Source organism: Anser brachyrhynchus (assembly GCF_964034855.1).
Source record: "Anser brachyrhynchus genome assembly, chromosome: 1".
Lineage (NCBI taxonomy): Eukaryota > Metazoa > Chordata > Aves > Anseriformes > Anatidae > Anser > Anser brachyrhynchus.
Genome location: NC_137694.1, coordinates 406,015 through 429,058, shown reverse-complemented (window position 1 = coordinate 429,058; position 23,044 = coordinate 406,015). Strand labels below are relative to the sequence as shown.

The 23,044-nt window shown below is 48.7% G+C and overlaps 1 protein-coding gene across 11 annotated transcripts in view; it reads right to left on the bottom strand.

Annotated features, from left to right (window-relative positions):
• SHANK3 (SH3 and multiple ankyrin repeat domains 3) overlaps positions 1 to 23,044 on the bottom strand; it is a 390,020-nt gene that overhangs the window by 203,357 nt on the left and 163,619 nt on the right. The gene's annotated exons all lie outside the window — the stretch shown is intronic.

Below are 23,044 nucleotides of genomic sequence, written 5' to 3'. Positions count from 1 at the left end.
CGGCGCCGGCCCGGCCGCGTCCCACCCCCCGCCCCCGGCCGCCGCCCCCGCCCCCGCCGCGCCGCGGCTCCGCCGACCCCTGCCGCCGCCGCCGCCGCTCCCTCCCTCCCTCCCTCCCTCCTCCGCCGCCGCCGCGCTCCGCGCCGCCCCCCGGCGGCCGCCGCCGCCGCGCTGCCCCGGGCCGGAGGGGGCGTGGGGGGGGGGGGGGCAGCGGGGACGGGGGGCAGCTGCCGGGGGGAGCGCCCGGGGACGGCGCGGGGGGACCGCGGGGGGCAGTGCCGGGGGGCGGCCGGGGCGCGGGGGGTAGCTGGGGGCGGCCCCGCTCCCGGTCCGGCGGCGCGAGCGGGGGTCCGGGGGGTCGCAGCGCCCCCCGCACGGGGCGGCCCCCGGGCTGCCACCTGCCGACCTGAGCCGGGCCGGCGGCGGAGCTCGGGGCTGGCCCCCGCTGCCGGCAGATCCCCCGCCACCGGCCGCCCGCGGCTGCCCCGCGCCCGCAGCCCCGTGCCCAACGCCCGCAGCCCCCGCCCCGTGCCCGCCCCCGCCCCGTGCCCGCAGCCCGCGCTCCGTCTTTGCGGCCTGCGCCCCACGCGTGCAGCCCCGGTGTGCGCCTGCAGCCCCACGCCCCGCGTTTTACTCCGTGCTCCGTGTTTGCAGCTTCGTGCCAAATGCCTGCGGCCCCTGCCCGACGCTTGCGGACCCTGCTCGTTAGCACCCATCCTCCCCAGCTCCCCACATCTCCCAGGGCCACGGGGCCACCTTCAGCTGGGGCTGCCCCGGGCCGTCCGTGCTGCGCCCCTGGGCCTGCGGAGCGCAGCCCGGCTCCCCGCCGGGGCTGTGGGTGGGGAAGCGGCGCGGCCCCACCCGGGGTCTCCGCCTGCGGCCCTCCCGCGCGGTGCTGCGTGGAGACGGGGCGGGGAGCGGCCGCTGCAGTGGGAAGAGCTGTCCCACGGCTTTTGATGAGCGAGAGGGGCACGGCTTCCCCTCTTGCTCATCAGCACGCTGCCCGGGCCCTCTCATCAAACTTGCTGTCCGCGGGCACAAAGCTTCAGTAGAAGGCACCGTCACACCGGGGATGTGTGCTGGGTCACCTGCCGGCCTCAGCCCCGAAGCAGTGCTTCAGTACTGCGCTGCATTATAGTCCCTCAAGGGAAAAAATACTTTAATAAGAAATAAATAGCTACCCTTTCCTTATAATACTTCTAAATGTCACTCCAGTATCATGATTTAGTCAATGCAGAGATATTAAAGACCAGCTCAGATCTCTAAAAGGCTCCTTCATGTTTTTAGAAACAGTCACGAGAAGCATGCAGAAAATGTAGGTATTGCAGGCAGCTCCCAGAAATACTTGCTCAATGCAAAGAGGCTGTTGGATGCTGCAGCTCTGCACCACGCTGCATGCTCACACTGACCCAGGGGTGCCCAGCCCACAGCACAAGACGTTCACGTGGGGGGCTTTGCACGCAGGTGTGTGTGCGCAAGCGCCCAGGCTGCTGGTGCGGCCAGCGGGGCCCCGAGCACATTGGGATTGCTGCAGCTGCGTATCCCTCCAGCTGCGCTGACTGCAGTGCTGCTCACGCAGACCCTCGCATTCATGAGTCAGTCTGCAAGCAGGATCCCAATCCTGCCGTGTCACTTCCCCAGACTGCTCCCTGCAGCCAGCCCACCTCTCAGCACAGCACCAGCGCTGTCATTCTTTGCAAATACCACCCCTGGACTAAGAGCCAGTCCTTGCACAAATGCCATGAAGATCAAAATGACAGCCCAAATTCTCCATGACTCCTCTTTAGCACTTGCATTGAGGAAGCATTAATTATGTGGCTTGCCATCCAGTTCATATCTGCCATATTGATTTTGTAGCACATTCATTTTTAAATCGTTAAGAAGTTATTAAGTCAAAATGTCTCAGAAGCCTACATGTATTATATTGAAAGTACATTTATAACAAGTTGTGTAATAATTTCAAAGAATACTACCATTTTTGTTTGGTCTGTTTTTTTGGCAGGCTCAATTTCAATTAAGGAATATTAATCAGTTTAATCCTTTTTCATGTTAATGCTTACTTGATAGAGATCTGTGTCAGTCATGCAGCTGCTCCAGGTTCAGACTTTACTCTAGGAACATTTCTATATATATTCCCAACTGGAAAATGTGAGAAAAACCACACAGAATCGTTTTTATGTTTTCTATCAGTCCAGTGTGGAGAATCTCTTGGCATGTTTCCACATGAATTGACAATGTGTTTCTTCACCTACTTTATCACCCTATGCCATGAGGCACCTCGAGGCCTGAAGGAGCAGGTTTCTTCCTTTGCTTTGCCTAGCTAAGCTGTAGCTAATCGCTGCTGGATCCACAGCTTAATTCTGAACTGGAGCCAGGACACCTTGTATATTATGAATAAAACAAACACTACCACGACAGCGTTTATTAAGAAGCTAAGGAGCTTCTTAACGTCCCCAGTGTATAATGGTGATTTCACCGAGCGCAATGCCCACATCCTCCTCCTCTCCGAGACACAAAGGACATCGCAGGCAAAACGCCTGAGCGCCAGAGCAGGCTGCTCCCCACGGGGCTGCCAAGTGGGGGCAGCTCAAATTAAATGTAGTCACTGAAAGAGAGGCTGCCCTTTCTTTTTCCATACAGATATCCTGCCCTTGGTGATTACAGGGCTTTTCCCCATGTTGGCAGTTTATCTGAAATTTGTCCATATGAACCGCAAATCAGATTTCACAGCACTGACCAGAGAACAATGTTGGGTAAATAAGTTAGAGATGTAGGCATCTTACATCTGAAGCACACTGACAAGAGGCATGCTTCTGGTTTGAGTGAGCTTCAATAGCAGATGGAGGACTCCTCCTCCTACTGTCATACACTGTCCCTGTAACCAGCAACCTATTCTGGAAGCCAGTGAACTGAAGCTGGATTTCCTCTGCATGCTTCACCAAGAGCCTCAAGGAGGCTGAGCCCTCTGCACATGACGCTCCTCCTGGAACGCGTACACCTGTGTACACCTGCTCACTGAGAAGGTGCTCGGCTTTGATTCTCCTTCAAACAAAAGAGTGCTCAAGAAACACTGCTACAAGCCTACACATCAGCAAGAAAACCTGATGGCACACACCTTTGTATCAAATGTATGAGGCCTCACACTTGCTCTATCTGTTGAAAATAGATATTTGAGATGGATTTGATGTGTGACTCCATGTCTCACACTTCTTACAGATATTTTAGCCATAGAAGCGTTCAGACTCAATTGTGCCTGGATACAGTGATGAAGACCTAAGCATCCGACCGGGTGCCTCCATCAGAAGCCGGTGGGTCCCAGTATGGAAGCGCTTCCTCATGAGAGAGAATAATCCCCTTAAAAAGACAGGCATTTCTGAGGGAAGACACGGGTTTGCCTTCCATAGGCTGGTGGCACATTCCAACCACCACCAGTGAATTAAATTAACAGACCATAATAACAGACCACTATTACTTCAAACACATCAAGCAGTCCCAAATACCATGGACAGCTGCTTCACTCTGCATGCACTCTCAAGGGGCCGATCATCAGAGAATCGCTTTTTTGTCAGGTGAGTTCTGGCTGAAGGATTCTCACTCTAGGTTTAAATGGCACTCCTTCTTTGGAGACTTTCTGCCCCCATCCTGGTGGCGCACATGAGGTGGGAGGTGAAAGCACGCCGGTTTTTGGAGAGCACAGCCAGTGGTTTACAGACGCTGCAGCTTTTGCTGTCACAGCATGAGCTGTGCCGGCAGGACCGGGGGATGTGGCAGACCCAAGCCAAGGTGGCTATGCCAGAGCTGTGGGAATAACTTAAGGTTTGTCTTGCCACATTTCTGTATATCTCCGGGAGGCAGTGAAAATACTAAGGTGCCTTGCACATTATCATGAAAGTATCTATTACAGATCGTGAATTTCTTCCCTGTTGAGAGCGAATGTCAGATTTTCTTTTGTTGCTTTAGGATACAGAAAGATTTTTTTGCATGGGGGAGCTTCCTAACTCTTTCAAAACATACTATAAATGAACCCTGCAGGAACAAAATGTATTTGGTAGCTTTGCAGTTAATCTGTTAGCCCTTCCTAGTAACTGTATGACTGTTTCTTGCTTGTTTGTTTGTTTAATGAGTTGCCTCTGGCATTGGAGTTCTTTTACTTTGAGCATGACAGAAAGGCTTTGTAAACTACTCCCATTGCTCTGAATCATAGAATTGTTTAGGTTGGAAAAGATCCTTAAGATCATGAAGTCCAACCATCCACCTAACACCACCAAGTCCACTGACAAACCATGTCCTTAAGTGCCACATTCACACATCTCCTAAGTACCTCCAGAAACGGCGACTCCACCACTTCCCTGGGCAGCCTGTTCCAACGCTTAACCACCCTTTCCATGAAGAAATTCTTCCCAGTATCCAATCTAAACCTCTCTGCTGCAACTTGAGACTGTTTCCTCCCATCCTATCACATATTACCTGAAAAAAGAGACTGACGAGCTGCAACCTTCCAGGTAGTTGTACAGAGCGATGAGGTTTCCCCTCTGCAACCTTTACTCTAGACTCAACAGCCCCAGTTCCATCAGCCACTCCTCATGTGTCTTCTTTTCCAGTTCCTTCGTCAGCCTCATTGCTCTTCCTTGAGCATGTTCCAGCAACTGAGTAACTTTCTTGCAGTGAGGGGCCCAAAACTGAACACAGAACTTGAGATACTTGCCTGTTCTGCGCACAGAGGGACAATCGCTTCCCTCCCCAGTCCTGCTGGCAACACCGTCTTTGATACAGGCCAGGATGGCACTGGCCTTACTGGCCGCCTGGGCACACGGCTGGCTCCTCTTCAGCCAGCTGTCGACCAGCACCCCAGGTTCCTTTTCTGCCAGGTAGCTTTCAAGCCACTCTTCCTCAAGCCTATGATACTCTGAGAACATTTGTGTGCTCTCACACATACATACAGCTCAGCACTGACTGGGTACCTGCAGACGATTTCATTGTACAAACCTTTTCGGAGCCATCTATGGCCAAAGCTGTGATGGGAGGGATCATACAAGTGCATGCCGTGCCGCAGGTGCTTCAGCACTGTCTAGTAACGTGTCTAGTGACCTCATTTGTGAGTTGTACTTTATGATGTACGGGTAAAAGACAGATTTTGCCATCACACAAGCAGTATCATAAACTCCACCAAGTCCTTATAACCTGGTACTTTCAGAAAGCGTTTGAGTGACAACCAAACACTCTTTCTCAATTATGACACTTGCTATGTGTCATAGAATCATAGAATCACAGAATATCCTGAGTTGGAAGGGACCCACAAGGATCATTGAGTCCAACTCCTGGCACCACACAGATCTACCCAAAAATTCAGACCATATGACCAAGTGCACAGTCCAAACGCTTCTTAAACTCCAGCAGGCTTGGTGCCTTGACTACTTCCCTGGGGAGCCTGTTCCAGCGCACAACGACCCTCTCAGTGAAGAACCTCTTCCTGATGTCCAGCCTGAACCTCCCCTGTCGCAGCTTGACACCATTCCCTCGGGTCCTGTTGCTGGTCACTAAAGAGAATAGATCGGTGCCTGCACCTCCACTCCCCCTTGTGAGGAAGCTGTAGACCGCAATGAGGTCTCCCCTCAGCCTCCTCAAGAAGAAACGCTTTTGCTGTTCTGTCCTTTGGAAGAAATGCTTTTGCTGTTCTGGAGTTTCAAACTGTTACTCTAAGTGTGGCTGACAGATACAGAACCACAGACTGGTTCTACACACACAGAATCATACACAGAATGGTTGAAGTTGGAAGGGACCTCTGGAGATCATCTGGTCCAACCCCACTGCCAAGCAGGGTCACCTACCATGTGTTGCACAGGATCGCATCCAGGTGGGTTTTGAATATCTCCAAAGAAGGAGACTCTGGGCAACCTGTTCCAGTGCTCTGTCACCCTTACAGTAAAAAATGTTTTCTCATATTCAGCCAGAACTTCCCATGTTTCAGTTTGTGCCTGTTGCCTTTTGTCCTGTCACTGGGTACCACTAAAAGGAGTCCGGCCCTATCCTCTTGACTCCCACCCTTCAGATACTTGTACACATCGATAATATCCCCTCTCAGTCTTCTCTTCTCCATGCTAAACAAACCCAGCTCTCTCAGCCTCTCCTCATATGAGAGATGCTCCAGTCCCCTCATCATCTTCACAGCCCTCTGCTGGACTTGTTCCAGGAACTCCGTGTCCCTCTTGTACCGGGAGCCCAGAACTGGGCACAGTACTCCAGGTGAGACCTCACCAGGGCTCAGCAGAGGGGCAGGATCACCTCCCTCGACCTGCTGGCAACACTCTTCCTAATACACCCCAGGATACCATTGGCCTTCTTGGCCACAAGGACACAATGCTGGCTCATGGTAGATCTGCTATCCACCAGGACTCCCAGGTCCTTCTCCACAGGGCTGCTTTCCAGCAGGTCAGTGCCCAACCTGTACTGGTGCACCTCCCTAGGTGCAGGACCCTGCAGTTGCCTTTGTTGAATTTCATCTCAAGAAAATATCAGGTTCATTGCTTCTAAAACCTGTGTCTGGACCTCCTAAGCCAGTGCACCCTGGAGAGTGGGGCACACATGGAGTCTGTCAGTGAGCACAGGTTTCGACCCACCACCATTTCTAGATGTGCCAAGAACAGCTGCCAGCATTCAGATGAGTACTCAGGATCCCCAGCAGCATCCCAGAGCCATGTACTGCTGCCTGCTGGCTGGGCGGGTGGTACAGGTGCCACCAGCCGAGGGTAAGGGCAGGGAATCGATCCAAGCAGTCCAAACTAGCCAGGGTGCATTGGCAGAAAAATGCACAAGGAAACAGAAGTTGTTGTCTTGGTCTCCCTTTATTCCATTCAGTACCTATTTTGCCCCAAGGGGTCTCTGAGAAAGAAGCTAACTTCAGACAATGATGATGTCTACTAGATTTTGTGTATCAAAAAATGCAGTCACCAATGAGGTCACCAAGCTGTTCTTGACTGCTCTGTCTTTTGCAGCAAACAAACAGCTCTTTGGATGGGATTTTGATTTTGGTCACGACAGATTCTGGAGATGGTTCGAACTCCCAGGACCATTACACAAGTTCTAACCATTTTTCCTTATCATAAGCAGAAATCAAGGATCTTTAGCACAGATTTACCAATATGACTTTGCTGCTTCAGAACTGCCTGAAGAAATGCAGAGCCTGAGCTAGGGACCCATGCTGCCCCAGCACCACACCTGGGGAGAACCAGGAAATTAAACAATTTCTGAAAACACCACAATGAGTGGATGTCCACCCACACCATCTAACAAAACTTCTGAGCAGACAGGTGAACGTGGACACACTCCCCATTTAAGGGAGGGATATGTTTTACTCTAAGCTGCAGAGAGTAAATCTATATTCTGCTTTAGATGCTGAACTTTGAACTTCTCTCCTGAGGTGGTACTTTCAAAGAAACAATGGTGATTCAGAGCTTTCCTAGAAGATCAGACAGTGTAAGAAAGGTCAGCTCTTCCAGCTAAGACCAGCTAATGGGAGCATCCACTCAATAGGATACAGGAGATCCGATTTTGGTGAGTCCAGTTTGAAAAGGCTTCTCTGCTTCAGGAGACATGAACTCACGTTGCTCACCTCCTGGTGAAGTCTCAGCTGATGTCTGCAGCACCGTGTGGGGAGGCGGACCCAGTGAGGACCAGGCTGGCCCCACTTTACCAGCCCATTGAGGGTGCCTGAACCCACAGGTATAACTCCCGCCCACTCACACCCTCTCTGGTTTCAATGGGTATTTAATTAATCTTTAAAAAGATGAAGAGCTTGAGCAGGAGAAAACAGAACATGGCACCGTTCCATGTCCTACCTGGACAAATTGATGGGCTCTCTGGGGAAAAGAAAGAGAAGTGCTCAAAGCCATGTGGAGACAATGAGCATATGAGTTCTGTGCTACCATATCACATGCACGTGTTCTCAACAAGGAAACACAGCAGGGTACCTGCTTTTCTCCCTATTCTGGTGTATGCTAAGACACTTTCACAGAATCATAGAATATCCCAAGTTGGAAGGGACCCACAAGGATCATTGAGAGCAACTCACTTTCAGGGCTTGTCTGCCATAGAAAGAGTTGGAAAGGTTTTGAGAGACCCTTTTTTCCTAGATCTTCTGCAGTACCCAGAGTTGTAAGCCAATTAAAGAATCAAAGACTTCCCCAGAAAACAGGATCTCAAAGTCTGGGAATAAGACCATCTCAGAGAAAAGCATTATATATGGTGAAAAGATTCATACTTCAATCACTGAATTGTAGACTGAGGTTGGAAGGGACCTCTGAAAGTCAACTTGTCCAACTCCCCTACTCATGCAGGGACACCTAGAGCAAGTTTCCCAGGACCATGTCTGGGCAGCTTTTGGAGATCTCCAAGGAGGGAGACTCCACAACCTCCCTGGGCAGTCTGTGCCAGTGCTCCATCACCCACACGGTTATGAAGTGTTTCCTGATGTTCAGAGGGAGCCTCCTGTGCTCCAGTTTGTGCCCACTGCCTCTTGTGGCAAGAGTCTGGCTCCATCTTCTCTGTATCTCCCTTCAGGTATTTATCATCTCTCTTCAGGTATTTACGTACATGGATGAGATACCCCTGAGCCTCCTCTTCTCCAGGCTGAACAGTCTCAGCTCTTTCAGCCTCTGCTCATAGGAGAGGTGCTCCAGTCCCTTCATCATCATTGTGGTACTGCGATGGACTCTCTCCGGTATGTCCACATCTCTCGTACTGAGGAGCCCAGCACTGGACACCGTACTCCAGGGGTGGCCACACCAGTGCTGAAAAGAGGGGAAGGATCACCTCCCTCCACCTGCCAGCTCATGGTCAACCTGGTGTCCACCAGGACCCCGGGGCCTTTTCTTACAAGTTGCTTTCCAGCTGGGTGGCCCCCAGCATATATTTGTGGTCAAGAAAAATTTTCCTTGGCTGTCAGTTAGCTATTTTGGGAGCAATCGTGGATTCATTAATGGAAGAAATCTTCAGAGGCACTCTGCCTAGGGTATTACCTGGGTTATCCCTGAAATACCGAAAGATGCATATTCTGTTCAAAATTCAGGAGGCAGTTTCCTACTCGGAGAGCTTTGTGCCTCACCACGGAGGCTTCCTCCAACCACAAAAGTGGCGCAGGACCCACACCCTCTCTCCCCCCACACGCCCCCTGAGCCAGGTAACAAGGCAGGCTTCTGGCTGATATGCTGGGGCTGACTGCTAATGCTCTTGCACAAAACGTTTTTATTCCTTTCAGTTCCTAGAGCACTGCTCATTTAGCTTGCAGTTCAATCTGCTGAGAAACTTCTGGTCTTAGATCATCTCTGCACAACTAAATGAGAATAACACAATCACCTGCTAACCAGAGCCAATTAGTGGCAGATTCACTCTGTTTGGGAAAAAGCAGGCAATGGGAGAACAGGAGTCACTCGCCTTCCCTGCTTCTCCTCAAGCAGCCGTGAGACCAGTGCTCTGCTAATTAGCACAGAGGCCTGAGCAGCATTTTAACGCTGAGGAGCCTTTGGGTCAGATCTGGCATCTGCCAGGAGCAGTGGGAGTTCAGTAGGTGGTTCCTTCTGCAGCAGCGGAGTTAGGACTGGGCACGGTGCTGCACCGTACGAGGGAAACACAGTGCAGGACAACACGGTGCAAGAGTCAGCCAACAACCAAACAAGAAAATCCTCAGAAGAGGAGCGTTTGGCCAAGAAGCACTGGGAACCATGATCTACAAGACGCTTCAGAAACCTGGGCTGAGACTCTACTGCCAAGGGCACATGGCAAATGGCTGCAGAAGATTGCCAAAGTGACAGCTGGGAGAGGTCCTGCAGACACCCTCCTTGCTGGGCAGTGACCTACGCTTTACTGCAATTATTAGTCTGGATGTAGAACTACATCCCTTGAAGTACAAACACCTCTGCCTGGCTCTGGTCACAGCCTTACAGACATGCCTGGAGAAGATGGAGCGGAACTAGAAACCCTAGAGAGACAATTAATTAAAAGGTTTCATCTCCCCTCATATAATCACAGATACTGCTTCACTCTTTAAAATACTCTGTGTGCATCCCAGCCAGTAAAACATCCACAGTGGTAGGAGGATTTGTACCTCTCCACCCTGACAGCCCGAAGTGTTTTGTATTACTGGGTTGCTCCATCAGATCTTGAAAAGCCCCGTTGAAAAGACAAAATATAGCTTTATCAGTTGACAAAGAGGATAACGGTATTTCTGAAAACTATGCCTTTAATCCTGCCTATCCCGCAAGATCACAGTCCTCAGGAATTTGGACAACTTGTCTGATAAGTTGAGCAAATGCAGGAACAGACAACTGCAGTGAATTAGCATGCACCTCACTCTGTCAGATACTCTTAACAAAGGTGAGAGAAAGCCTAGTTTTGCTAAAGATTCATGACAAGTTTACAGTAGATAGTAACTGAAGAGAGCTGCAAAAGGTTTACCAAACCCCACACTCATTGGAGTCTGGAGGCAAAGATTCAGGTGAATCCTCACAATCTGCTGATGATCAAGACAAATACTTCAACAATCTTACTTTATTAAGAAAAGAAAAAGATGAATCATTTCAGCAGTATCTTCTAGTCAGTGCCACCCAGGAGTGAAAGGAGATGATTGACCAGGAGATGATTGACTCAGAGGGTGGTGAGGCACTGGAGCAGGTTGCCCAAGAGGTTGTGGATGCCCCATCCCTGCAGGTGTTCAAGGCTGGGTTAGATGAGGCCCCGAGCAACCTGATCTACTGGGTGGCATCCCTGCCCATGGCAAGGGAGTTGGAACGAGATGATCCTTGAGGTGCCTTCCAACCCAGGCCATTCTATGACTTGATGATTTGTCCCTACCTACTTTAGACGCTATGAACTTTTCAGCCCCAAAGGTCTGTGGCTTTGCAGCTCCTAGAAATGGAGATCCTGGGTGAGAAAGACCAACAGTCTTCCAAAACTGAGATGGCTGAGCTTGCTTTCTCCTGGACCACCAGAACAACACTCATTTTCATCCTGGAGACTTCCACTTGGGTCCAGAAGTTACTGGAACTGCTTGGAGCTGTTGAAGTATTAAAATAAGGCCAAAGAAAGGGAACTTACATAGAAGCATATCCCACACTGCTAAACTGCAATTCAGAATATCACCAGAGGGGAGAGAAGCAGCTGTCACTCGGTGCAGTGCGAGGCCAGGCACACTGCGCCACCTCCTGACCTAAACCTCACAGGAAGCCTTTGGTGTGAGAGGACATGGGAACATGTCTCAGCTGCAAAGCGGGCAGCATCTTTGCACAAAATTCCCATTGCCTTGGCAGAAAAGTGCATAGTCTCCTCTCTTGGCTGGTCTGCACCACTCGCTTTAGTGACATGAAAACCAAGCTCTTGGAGCTTCAGCCTGAGACACCCTCCAGAGGACCTCCAGCATGGATGCAGCCATCTCCCTGTGGTCTGTGTATCACTCGGATCCTGATCTTCTGTTAGCAATTGCTGTTTCACTAAAACTGTCATTGCCCAAACACTGACCAAAGACAACCCAAAGGAAAGAGATTTCTTCTCAAAGGACCACCAGGTTGGAAATATTTATGCTTTTTCTTCCATAACACTGTAAAACACTCAGTCCTGAAGCATTTCTTTACTTGAAGTTACGGTGCCATGAATGTTTCTCCATGGCATGCTGCACCTCCCATGAGGAGGGATGGATCTGCTAGAGACACAGCCCAAAACAGCAGTGTTGGGGCCACTGAGACCATGCCTGCAGCTGCTGGGAGCTATCAGCATACATCTCTGGAAAGATAAAAGGGTTGTACAAACAACTGCTGCCTTGCTTGTGATATTGAAATCTTCCTTCCCTTCCCTTCCTTCCCTTCCCTTCCCTTCCCTTCCCTTCCCTTCCCTTCCCTTCCCTTCCCTTCCCTTCCCTTCCCTTCCTTCCCTTCCCTTCCCTTCCCTTCCCTTCCCTTCCCTTCCCTTCCCTTCCCTTCCCTTCCCTTCCCTTCCCTTCCCTTCCCTTCCCTTCCCTTCCCTTCCCTTCCTTCCCTTCCTTCCCTTCCCTTCCCTTCCTTCCCTTCCCTTCCCTTCCCTTCCTTCCCTTCCCTTCCCTTCCTTCCCTTCCCTTCCCTTCCCTTCCCTTCCCTTCCCTTCCCTTCCCTTCCCTTCCCTTCCCTTCCCTTCCCTTCCCTTCCCTTCCCTTTCCTTTCCTTTCCTTTCCTTTCCTTTCCTTTCCTTTCCTTTCCTTTCCTTTCCTTTCCTTTCCTTTCCTTTCCTTTCCTTTCCTTTCCTTTCCTTTCCTTTCCTTAATAAAAAGAAGTTAGAGGACATGTACTCCCCAGCTGGACATGCATACAACTCACTGTGTGTTTCAGCCCCGAGGCAGGTTTTCAGGCATTTTGCTGTATGCCAAGTTACAAATAGATCTGTTTTCAGACACCCCCAGGTCAGAGAGTCAGTCTGTCACCACTTGTACACCTTGCTCTGTCCCTGGTCACTGCCACTGCCTGAGAGATGCAGCAAGAGGGTGAAGCTTGCAGTGAACATCCCAGCCACTTGAGTCACAAGTTCTTCATACCCAGCAGTGAAATCAGCCTCTCTTCTTGGTTCTCAAACATACAAGCACAGAGATGTTGTTGTATGTAATATTTGGGACTGGTGTGTCTAAGCACTAATGAAGGAAGCCACACTCCTGGGTCTGCTGTTCAAGTAAACCTCTCATTTCATCGCAGCAGCTGCAAGGCATTGGGATGAAGCGTATCTTTTCCTCAGTAGAAAGGGAATGTGGCAGCAGCAGCTCCATACACAGGGACTGGCCTGCCAGGGTCCTGGGCTGCCGAGGAGGATCTGCCTGGCATCAGCAGGCACTTGGTGCTGGTATTGCAGGGACCTGAGTGTGTGTGATGTGGTCCAGGGAGTCGCTGGGAGGAGTACTCATAACGGAAGTTTCCCTGGGACTCAAATTAATTTTCAATTTTATTCCCTTGGAAGGAAGGATGTGTCTGTGTCAGATGCCAAATTAAGGGGATTCTTTGTGTAGGAAGTGTAATTGATTCCCATTTACTCCGCATCTGTATTTCTTCAAAAAAGGAGCATGAGTGAGTCATATGCACAGGCAGACTGGCTTGTTATGACGCCTCTAGCAGACAGGCACCTGGGAAGGGGCATATTGTCTACCCTGTTGCCAGAAATATTTTGCCACCACCCAGTCTAATTCAGGATGCAAGCAGTCTAAGCAGACAGTTCTTGCAGTTGTGGTGGTGTCAGGCAGGAGGCATCCGTCACTTACTACGGGTGCAGGGTGACCTTCACGTGAGACCTGGCTTCGGCCTGGGCCTCTGTCGTCACCTGGTGCTCCAAACGTTTTCAGGATCAGTTTTGTCTCCAGCTTCTGGCAAGATGATGCAAAGACAAGGTTTGCCAATAAAGAGAGCTGCAGTAGGTCGAAACAGGACCACTGGCACTGGAAATAGACCCACTGGAAACAGGACCCTCTGGGTTTTCCCTCGTCAGTGTCCAGAGAAGTAGCTGCTGTGCAGAAAATAACAACCTGAAATTTCTGCCACTAATCTTGGCGAGCTGATCTCCAACGAAGTTACTGACAAGATGAACCTGAGAGGGATCAGCTTGAATAGGTCCCTGCACCATGTGCATGTAGGACAGGGGGTGCCCTGGCCTATTTTTTGCTGCCCTGCTCTGCAAACGTGGGATTGAATAGAAGTGCTCAGACTGTCAGTGCAGACTACATAATGCATTTCACCCCCAAATAATGCAAATCACAACCTGGGACGGTGAGCATGCAAGTGTCACCCCAAGAAAAACAGAGGAATGACTGTTTGGGAATACATAGTAAACACAGCAATGACCTCTTTTGATTAAAATGATGCATCTTGGATCTAGGACAACAAATCTGAATAATAGCCTTTTTTCTAAAGCTAAATCTCCCACCCACTCTTTCTAACAGCCCCCTCCACTTCCTGCAATATCCCTTTATTAGCCTAAACAAACTTGCTGTTGGTCACCTTGCATCCCCTTGGATGCTGCGTCAGGGAATGTTTTCCCACCTCCCCTGCCTCTCCTGTCTCACCCCCAACCCTGGGCTCTCCCTGCCCATCGCAGCCCACTGCCTCCCCTGCTTTCATGGGTGCCCTTTGGCTGTACTGACTGCGATGCTACAGTCCTGCTCAGCCCTAGTGTCTTAGAGCCACCCAGGTGTACTTACCTGTTTCTTGCTCATTTTAACTCTTAATTGTACACTTTCGGGGTCAGAGGCAGCTTTCTTTATTCCTCATCTCACCAGCCCTAGAAGAACAGAACCTCCTTGGACATCTTCAAAAGCCATCTGGACATGGTCATGGGCAATCTGTTCTAGGTGTCCCTGCTTGAGCAGGGGGATTAGATAAGATGATCTCCAGAGGTCCCTTCCAACCTCAACCATTCTGTGATTTTGTGAATAAACTATATACAATACATGGATTTTTTTCACTCTGCAGTGGTCTTTCTGGTCTACAGAGGATTATGATCCTTTTGTTAATAACTTCTAATACTTGCAGATTTTTTTTCCTTAATATGTAATTTCTCTATACATCATTCTAGGGGAATAATAAAGTCACATTTGGTTTATTTTATGTTATAGTTACTTCAATTTTGCTCAAAGTGAGACCAACTTTGCATAAAGCATGCAGTGCTTGTTACTAGCCTTAGCACTTGAACAGCAAAGAACAGGCACAGCATATTTAAAGCACTTACTTAAGTCTGACTGTACTGCAATCACTCATTGAAGTAATTTCCCAGTCCTTAGAGGGGTTGCTTCTTTGAATAGAAACTACTCTTTAAGCAGGCTGGCATGTTTGTCTCATAACCTTAAAATATTCCACTAAAACATGGAAGGTGAACAAAGCCAGGTCGCTCCCAACAGTGGCAGGGCAGATGTTGAAGCCATGTCCACACAGCACAAGGCTGAGAAGAGGCTCGGGTGTGGTAGCAGCCACCAGCCCCACCACACTGCTCGAGGCCATGGCGACAGCAGTATAGGCACCAGTGGGACCATTTGGGACCCCGGACAGGCCGATCGCCATGAGGCCAAGACCACATCTTGCAGTCCTAATAGAGCCCACTGACAGTGCTCAAGAAATTAATTACCTATAAAATGTACACTCATTAAAATGGCAGTAAAAATAGTTCTACTAAGTTGAAATCAAGCCTTCAGCATGACAGTTACTACATTTTGCCATTGGGTAGAAGCTCCACAGGGCAGGGCTCAAGAGAGAAGGATGGGATGCTTTAAGAAGCCAGAGTAGGAGGTCCCACTAAGAGAGGGTGCTTGAACGTGAGACACCAGCTGAGAGTTAAACAACAGAACAAAGACCATCTCATGCATTTCCTCAGCTCAGGCATGCAGCTTGAGAAGCGTCACATAGCACAAAAGTGGGAGATGAAGTTCCTTCCCACGAGGTAGATGTCACGGTCCAGGTACACTCAAGTCAGTTTAAGAGGACATTGCAAGAGCATGGACCAAGAGACGATGGAAGAACATATTCAGTAAAGACCTAAATTCAGTTCAGAATGGGTTTTCCTTGCCAGAAAGTATCAAAAGGTCTAGTGGCCACCACATCAGCATGTGAGGATTCACAAAACTGATAATACACTTCAGAAAGACACATCCATGACAGTCCTCGGTGGGTGCATGAGCCTTTCATTTTCTTCATCTCCACACCTTCTCCTGCACAAATCAGTGGATGGCAAACATCTCCAAGGCAGAGCAAAGCATGCCAAGGACAACAATTTCCACTGCCACCTGGGTCTTATGATATCTAAAGGCTTCATATTTGAGAGACGGTAGTGCAGAAGAAGCCCATGCAAATGCAATGGGTTGGACCCACTAGAACAGGTTGCCCAGAGAAACTGTGGATGTCCCATCCCTGGAAGTGCCCAAGGCAAAGCTGGATGGGGATTTGGGCAGCCTGGTCTAGCGGAAGGTGTCCCTGTCCATGGCACGGAGCTGGAACTAGATGGGCCATAAGGTCCCTTCCAACCCAAACCATTCAAGGATTCTATGGTACTAACAAAACAGTCAGTAGCTGTTCCCTGATCACTTTATTTACCAAAATAATTGTAGCTGTTTCCAACTCTGCAACAGTCAAAGAGCACTCCAAAGGTTTTATCTGCGCAGAATTACAGTAAGCGTAAATATGAACTGCGGTACACTCGCTCCCCACGCAGACGGCTGCCAGGCAGACTGGGTGTCAGGAGCCCTGCACAGCTCTCAAAGAAGAGCATCTGCACAGGGTGCAAACTGGCTTCTGTGCTGTAAATTCACTCCTCAGCTTATTTAGCACTAACTTCGTCTTGCAGACGAGCATCTTGATTTTGAGCTGTTCAAATCACACGGAGTGAGTTTGTTATGGAGCACTGTACAACTGCTCTTAATATCTCTGAGCCCAGAAAGTCTAACCCTAAAACTTATGCCATAAGGATCACTTACGACAAGCTGTGCACATGATTTGTAGCTTTGGAAGTGTGAAAGGCACCGGATATAAGCATGTAAGTTTGCAAAATGCAAAGACAATGTGACAACTGAATAAAGTGAAACCGTACAGAGATCTAAGATCCTGAGTAAGCAGTTAAGGCCAATCACGGAATCAGTAAGTAGATCAGGCTAGGGTGGAGTCCAGCCACAGCTATAGAATCATAGAATGGAATCCCAGAATATCCTGAGTTGAAAGAGACCCACAAGGATCATCAAGTCCAAATCCTGGCGACACACAGGACCACCCAAAAATTAATCCATATGTCCAAGAGTGTTGCCCAAATGCTTTTTGAGCTCGGGCAGGCTCAGTGACATGACCACTGCCCTGGGGAGCCTGTCCCAGCGCCCGATCACCTTCTCAGTGAAGAACCTTTCCCTAACCCCCAGCCTGACCCTCCCCTGTCCCAGCTCCATGCCGTTCCCTCGGGTCCTGTCGCTGTCCCCAGAGAGCAGAGCTCAGCGCCTGCCCCTCCGCTCCCCTCGTCAGGGAGCTGCAGGCCGCCATCAGGCCTCCCGTCAGCCTCCTCTTCTGCAAGCTAGGCGGAGATGAGCTGATGTCCCTCTGTGTGGAGCTCTCTCCCCTTTGACTTCAGTGTTGGTGCTGCTGAAGAGGGGGGAAGCCTCATGGTAGAAAAGCATGAAGCTTGAGAAGGGGAAAATGCTACCAGACAAGGCAGACTACAGAGTTCTCGATCTGATTACCAAGCACACAGATGAACAGGCTGGTGAAACACAAGCAGACTTCATGGTGACCAATGTTCCATGTGGTAAGATGGTAGACTTCATGGGCAGACCCTTCAAAATTCTGGGGAGGATCTCACGTTTGAGATCCGTGGGTCAGTGACATGGGAGGAGCAGGAGAGAGCTGTGGGAGGCAACTTTCTGGGAGCCAAAGACCAAGACCTGCATGTTAATGTTTTCTGAATAACCCCCAGTGCCATGCAGAAGCCAGATAGAGGAGCGGGGATGTAAAACCCCACTGCACAGCTGAGAACATGGTGTAATAAAGAAGGATGCGTACTGTCTAAATACTGGGGAAAATGCAGAAAACAGGATACCTGTGAAGGAGGGGCAAACTGTTTCTAAACCACAGTGGAAGCAGGCTGATGGGATTTAACATAACAAGGTTACAGGAGAGCCTTTAACTAGAGGGAGGAAAAATGGCATGCGCAGAAAAGCACCTGCTTGGGCATGATTCATGCTGTAGAGGTGAAGCCATAAAGAGATAGGACAGAAGCTGGCAGAAGTCAGATATAAAACCACAAAGAACAGTTGCACAAATGGAACTGGAAAACAGAAGCCCCAAACTAATGTTTATGTTCCTCTGTACAGGAGCTAGAAGTCGAAGAAGTAAGATAAGAGAACCAGAATACCTAGTTTTAATAAAAATATTGATACAATGGGTACTGGAAACTCAATGGAAGAAAGACACAGTGGGAAAGCATTTAAGAAAGACAGAGCATTCAGGAAAGACAGAGCAGGCACTGGTAGGGGAGGGGGTGCTGCATCGCAAAGAAGGCTTAGAGCTAAATCAGATTAACGAGGTGAGTGCCAACAGAGAATATGGACTCGCCATGGGCTGATGCTCCAGCGGGACCTGTTTGTGGTTAGGGGTATGCTTCTAGCCACCCAGGCAGGATGGTGACGCTGACAGTAACCTGCTGAAGAAAATCAGAGGGGTCAGCAAACTCTATAGGAGTGAGGTACAGCAGTTAATTCTGCACTAGCTGGCAAATACCATGCCCAGGCATGGCCAGCAGAGCGGCCAGACACAGAATCCACCACAGGAAAATGCATTCCTGACCTCACAGTGACCAACAGGTATCTCATAGCTCATAATCTTGTTAATTAGGAGACATTATTTAACAGTGACCCTTGTATGTGTAGGTTCATAATCTTGCACAAGCAATGGAAGACAATAAATCAACAACCATTGTGTTCAGTTTAAAACATAGGGACTTCATAATTCAGAAAAATTAGTTTTGGTAATAAGAAAATAAAATGGACAGTTAACAGTGAAGCCTTTGCTGTTGTCCTAGAAACTATTTCAAGAAAACTTACGGGATGTTCAGACACATAATGCCTGCCAAGAAGGACTTTGGAAAGACCTAAAGAAAGCCAGCAAGACTAAAGAATAGAAGTGTAGGTAAAGTTATAATAAGTAAGAAATGCCAGTCAAAAAGACAATGTTGTATTGAAATGAGAAAAAACAAACAACAACAACAACAAAAAAAACAGAACAGATCATGCGTTCTTTAAAGTGCAAAACCAAACCAAAACAACAACAAAACAAACAAACAACAACAAAAAGCAACCACAAAAATGGAGTTGGAAGAATGATGTGTAGAAACCCTAAAAACTAGTAAACCATTTTTCAGAAACATCCAGGAACTTAAAAGACTAATAGATAACTGAGGTATAAAAGAAGTGTTCAGAGACAACAAAGCTATAGTAGAAAAAAAAAACAAAATGAAAATTGCCACCTATGTTTTTGGGAGATTGGATAGAGATTTGCAACATCCCCACATTGAGTCTCTTCCTGACTGGTGGCATAAAGAAAATCTGCCTCAGTCTTGACAGGAGTTGACAGAAAAACAGATTAGTAAAGGTGTAGCAAGAAATCACCAGGAACTTCAGTTTGAAACAGCTGAACTGCTAACAGCAGTGCATAACCTTTTGCTCAAATCTTCTTTTAGCATCAGAAGGTGGCAAATGGGCCAGCAATTTTTTAAAAAGGTTCTGGGGGAGGAATAACACACCATTAAGCCTGTTATCTCTACTTGCCAAATTGAGAGACTATTTAAAGATGAAGAGTACCATACACATGGACAAACATGAATTACTGGGAAGAGTCAACCCATCTTTGTGAATGCTCCATGCAGTTCCAGTTTCTGGCTTCCCAAAGAGGCAAGTTCTGTTGCAGATCTGGAAAAGGCTGAGGAACTGGTGACTGGAGTGAGTGAAGGTCTACAGTGGCTTCTGCACAAGGAATGACTCCACAGCAAAGCATCCTCAGCATGGGAGGAGAACACTGGGGGACATGGCAGAGATCTCTGACACCAGGGGTGGGATTGAGAAGGTCAACAGAGATCTGCTTCTCACAGACCCCCCCAGTACAGGAACTGGATGGAAAAAATTGAGTGGGGAGAGAGTCAGGCCACACAGAGACAAAGAGGCACTTTTTCACATATGGGTAAGGAAGCTGCAAACCTCTCCCCTGCCTGATGTTGTGAAAAGGAAAGTTTACATAGCATTGAAAAGCAACAGACAAAACTCAAGAGAAAAACCTCTCCACTGAAAGCCATCAAATACAAAAGATATCAAGCCTGGCTCAAGGAGTCCCTAAGCCATATAGTTAGAAACAAAGAGTACTTTGTAGAATTATAGGTCCCTGTTCTTATTTTTCAAGGCATTAGCTATTAGCCACAGGATATTGGGCTAAATGGACCTTTAATCTGACCCTGCTCAGCCAGCCTTATGTAGTTACATTAGCTAATGGTAATGCTCAAATATGCACTGTTTCGTCTTCTTTCATGTCAAGTACTGCTCAGCACTCTGAAGTCTAGTTTCAATGAATTATCTTTTCCTGGCAAGCACTGTTTTATCCAGTGCATCCTTTACTGAATGTGGTGGGGAACATGTCTACTGAGGATAAGGAAAAGGCTGAGGTTCTCAATGCCTTCTTTACATCTGTCTTTAACAGTCAGACCAGTTATCCTCAGTGTACTCATCCTCCTGTCCTGGAAGTCTGGGATGGGGAGCTGAATAAACTCCCCATGATTCAGGTGGAAACAGCTAGAGAGCTGCTACTCCACCTGGACTGTCACAAGTCCATGGGGCCAGATGGGGTGGCCCATAAGAAAACATGCTAATGGGCCCCAGGGTGCTGAGGGAGTTGGCGGACGTGATTGCTGACCCACTTTCCACCACTGGTGGAAAATGGAGTGGTCCTGGTCAACCAGAGAGGTCCCATGTGACTGGAGACTTGCTAATGTGGCACCCATCTATAAGAATGGTCGTAAAGAGGATGTTTGAAGTCCCATGCCTGTCAGTGTTCAAGAAGCATTTGGACAATGCCCTCAATAATATGCTTTAACTTTTGGTTAGCCTTGAAGAGGTCAGTGAGTTGAGCTAGATAATCTTTGAAGGTCCCTTCCAACCAAACTATTGTATTCTACATAATATTTTAAATATAGTCTTACAAGATCTTGTACAATGGTGTTAGCACTTGCCTTCACTTCACAACAGACTGACCATCTTATTCTGATTAATATTCCCAACCATTTTCCTCTATTGTTTCCAGCAGGTAAGGCAACTATGAACTCATTGCAGAAATTTTAAATACATCTTGCTTACCATTTTATCTTATTTCTAGCTTTTCTGTACTTGAAATTCTTCATAATATTCCAGCCCTCCTAAGCACTGACTTTATATCATCAGTGAAGTTCACGATTGTGTTTCTCATGTCAAGGACACTAGAGAAAACACTGGAGACTTTTCCTACTAACCTCTTTCCAACCTGGCAAGTTGCCTTTTCAGCAACCCACTGCTCTTGCACGTTTAGACCACTGCTTATTTATATTACAGCTCTGCATTAATGTCATGTTCTCCAGGAGAGCTACCTGTTTACAGCAGGGCACTGTATCAGATGTTCACCCAGACAGATTAGATCTACTGTGTTCACCCTTCCAGGGGAACCACACATGCAGCAAGTATAAATCTAGGAAGGCTAAATTTAGTGAAGATAAAAAAGATGCACAAGCTCCTTAAAACCTGAATAATGGATTAAGGAGATAAAGGGCAAGCTGCAATAAACCATTTAGATAGACAGACAGATAGATAGATAGATAGATAGATAAAATGCATATATATATGGATATGTAAAGGACATGCATATATGTGTGTGCTCGTGCAACTTCACAGCACTGTAAAACATGTATTCAGCTTCCAATTATACCAGCAAGGCAGGAAGAGACCCCGTCTGTTCTCAACACTTACGTGACCATGGGCCAATTCCTGCCTGCATTTTGCCTGACCACCCTCTGTGAGGGGGTGAGCAAGGCTTTCCTGCACCGCTCAGAGGCTCCAGCTGTAGAGAGGCACTGGCAATAGGAAACAGAGTGGTGCTGTGAGGGGAGGACACCTGATCCTCCTGTCCTGCCCAGTCCAGACCATGCCAGTCAGCACTGGTGTCAGGAGAGCAGTGACACAGATGATGCAGCGTGGGGGAGGCTGCTGTAATCTCCAGACTCCCCAGATCAACATCATTCCCTGTGGATGCGTGTTCCCGAAGCAATTCTCCATGGGGTACAGCAATTCCCTTCACTGCCTCAACCTTTGAGCCAATTCCCAAAGGTCCAAGCCACCAGAGGCTCAGGGCAGAGGCAGGCTATGCTGATTAGGACTTAGGGCCACTAAGATGATTAGGGCTACTTAGGGCTACTAAGATGATTAGAGGACAGGAGCACCTGTCATAGGAGGACAGGATGAGAGAACTGGGCCTGTTTAGCCTGGAAAAGAGAAGACTGAGGGGACACCTCATCAATGTGTATAAATGTCTGAGGGGAAGGTATCAAGAGGATGGAGCCAGTCTCTTTTCAGTTGTGCCCAGAGACAGGACGAGAGGCAACGGGCACAAACTGAAGCACTGGAGGTTCCATCTGAATATGAGAGGGCATTTCTTTACTGTGAGGGTGACAGAGCACTGGCATAGGTTGCCCAGAGAGGTTGTGGAGTCTCCTTCTCCGGAGATATTCAAAACCCACCTGGATGCCATTCTGTGCAAGGTGCTCTAGGTGATCCTGCTCGGCAGGGGTTTGGACTAGATGATCTTCAGAGGTCCCTTCCAACCTCCACCATTCTGTGATTCTGATTCTGTGATTTTAATTTTTACGCAGAAATAGGTTGTATGATATCGTATTTAGAGTAGCTCCCATGAGATGGTCATCTTCACCACCACCCAACACACACCTCCCCTACTCCAGGTCTCTGCTGAGGCTCCCTGTTAGTCATTCTCACCCACCACCTGCCAGTTGCAAAGATACAAAAGGCAACACAGAGAACTCAAGGCTACTCACCACCCTCGCAAAAGGCACCTGGGACCACCTCTTGGCTGCCCACCTGCCTAACCAAGTATTTTTGGAAGACGCCACAGGTCTGCCAGTGCTCAACTTGGTGGTCCCACTACCTATCCCCGGTGCCAGCTGCCAGCACCCCCAGACCGTGGGAAGACCTCTTCACATCTAAAGAAGAGAAGACCTCTGAGAAGACCTGAGGCACATCACTCAAGAAAGGTAAAGCCACAGCTGCTAGAGCAACATGCTCCTCAGCATTACCCTGATGCAACATGGTAGTCCCCATCCTGACATTACTGCACTTGCCAGCCCAGGACACCATGGCGAGTTCCCCGGGCCAGCAATTGCTGCAGCCTTTCTTCATAGGAGAGGTGCTCCAGCCCTTGATCATCCTCATGGCCCCACTCTGAACCCGTTCTAACAGCTCAACGTCCTTTATGTGCTGGGGGCATCAGACCTGGATGCAGAA